Source organism: Physella acuta, unplaced genomic scaffold (assembly GCF_028476545.2).
Source record: "Physella acuta isolate Inbredline_101_S28 unplaced genomic scaffold, ASM2847654v3 ptg000699l, whole genome shotgun sequence".
NCBI classification, from domain to species: domain Eukaryota; kingdom Metazoa; phylum Mollusca; class Gastropoda; family Physidae; genus Physella; species Physella acuta.
The window spans coordinates 535020-537587 of NW_026732218.1; the positions used below are offsets into that span (position 1 = coordinate 535020).

Sequence of the window (2568 nt, forward strand, 5' to 3'; positions counted from 1 at the left end):
CCACTGTCAGAGATAATTGGTAGACAATCGTAGAGCCGGGTTTATTAACGGCTATTAGGGGCTTATAATTTAGTTTTAAACGATTTTAAACTTAGGGGAGGTAACTAAGTGGAGGCTGCTTTCCCGGGGGGGGGGGGGGGGGGGGTAGGGTAGGGGTTGGGGGAAAGGAGGGTGGCGGGGGGTTATCGTCCTTAACAACCTACTGATCGTGTTTTAAAGCAAATATTTTCAGTGGCAGCATTGCTACTGTCAAATTCACAAATTATGAATTACTGAAAAGTAGAAAATAAAACAACTAAATAGCGGCATATGATACGCCGCAGGTCGGCTCGAAACTTATAATCGTAAATAAGCCGTCTTTGTTACAAAATGAATACAAACATATAGACAATAAAATTATCATAATTTTTGATAGGGACGTAAAAAATTTCTCCCCCATCTAACCCTTATGATGTAACAATCTGAGCTAGGTAAATTGTCTTTAGTATAGGGGATATTTTCCTGACAACACAACGAATAATTTCAATGATTGCCTAAGTGCAATCAGTTATCTCCCATATTTAAATATAACCGCATTAAAGGGAAACTAGAAATATTTTCTCGTTATATATTAATTAATACTTCGGGAAGTACAATGCTTATATAATTTTTATATGTGTTTACAGTATTAACAGAAAATAATGTTTGGTTGTTTGATTTAGTAATTGGAGTATTTTTTTTTAAATAAGTAAACAACGTGACTACATATGAAAACAAAAACTCGTTGTTTTATTGCATTTTTATCCTTATAAATTAACACGATACGCCTTGTCAGATGTTCCGTACCACTTACTGAATGAGCAGCTGATACTTTTTTTAGACTACAAGTTAAAAGCTACAACGAAACAATCGCACTTCTTTTTAAAAACATAACTAATAAATTAATAACAAACTTTGTACATGCAATGAAAATAAGAAATTAAAACAATCTTTCTCTATTTCATAAAAGCATATGTCGCTGAGATATGTAATTTCCCATTTCCCATTATTGCATTTTTTTTTGGTAATCAAACATTTTATTAAAAAAACAGTTCGTCAGCCGGGAATCGAACCCGGGTCGACTGCTTGGAAGACCCCAGGCTGACCTTTACACCACAACACTCAATATGGGAGAAGATAATTTATAATGCACAGATTTGGGAATACAACCTTCTGATCATTTGTTGACGGTGATTGAGTATTCTTACCTTCAATTGACGTGACACACCTTGAAGTCTAGCTGAAGTGTACGTACGACTACAGACCAGAGCCATTGAACAACTGGAAATAGTTAACTAAGTGATTTATTCGAACAATGACGTAGTTTAAACACCACTGAAAATATCAGTAAACTACGGCACATTTCAAGGCGGGGGGAAGGGGGGGGGGGGGGATTTCTCATTTTATTAAGTAATATATGAAACTGATTCTCAATAAATAGGTCGATTTTTTTAAAAACTATTTTGGTAATATAGAAATTCTGCATCATAATATATTCATTGTTGTCGTAGCTCAGTCAATATTTCAGAAAGAAATCTATTTATTAAGAAAATAAACTCTGCAGGGGTGGAGTTGTAAGCATCAGCGTGACGTCACATTATGGGATGGGCCAGATGAGGGGGGGAGGGAAGTTGGGTGAAGGCGTTTTGGACCTGCCCTCCGTCACAAAAAAAATGACGTCACGCTTCAGCCTACAAACACCCTCACAATTACAGTTGAATTTTTACTTAATACATCGTTATGTTTTCCAAAATCCTGTCTGAACCCTGTCAACATAAAGTATTCTAACACATTTCTTTTGCGATTTTTTAAAATAACAAAAGTTTTCAAAAACAAGAAATAAAGTAAAAAAAATAAAAAAATGTATTTGCGTCAGCCGGGAATCGAACCCGGATCGACTGCTTGGAAGGCAACCATGCTGACCTTTACACCACCGACGCCGATACATAGCGATCAATTTCATTCAAATTCAAATCGGATAGTGATTAATTTGTGATTGATTCGGATATTGACCCATTTATAGTCACAGTCCTGGGAGGGGGGGGGGAGTTCAACTGGAAATTTCTATTTTATAGAAGTGTGTTTTGTTTATTAACAAAAAACAATGTTTGGTTGTTTGATTTAGTAATTGGATAATTTTTTTAAATCAATAAACAGGGTGACTACATACGAAAACAAAAACGCGTTGTTTTATTGCATTTTTATCGTCATAAATTAACGCCTTTATATGTATTAAGACTTTCCGGATTGTACATCTAAAACATTTTTTTTTTAAAACTACAAGTCAACAGCCACAACAAAAATATCGCACTTTATTTTATTAACAAGAACAGTAAAGTAACAAATATAAACACGTTTATAATAACACTTTAACCTAGTACACGACTACACAACCTGCCAATCACACTTAGACCGTGCCTGAATAATTGTCAATTGTTTTATTTTTTTTAATTTATCCTGTTTATTAAGAACTAATTTAAGCCAACTTTTATCCGATATAAAAATAATGTAAACCTAAATTATGATTTGGCTTATTAGGGCCTGAAATTA

The 2568-nt window shown here is 34.4% G+C and overlaps 1 non-coding gene across 1 annotated transcript; it reads right to left on the bottom strand.

Annotated features, from left to right (window-relative positions):
- Nucleotides 1-1886: 1886 nt before the first annotated feature.
- Trnag-ucc (transfer RNA glycine (anticodon UCC)) lies at nucleotides 1887-1958 on the bottom strand. The gene has a single exon. It is a non-coding gene; the product is annotated as a tRNA-Gly (tRNA).
- Nucleotides 1959-2568: the final 610 nt, after the last annotated feature.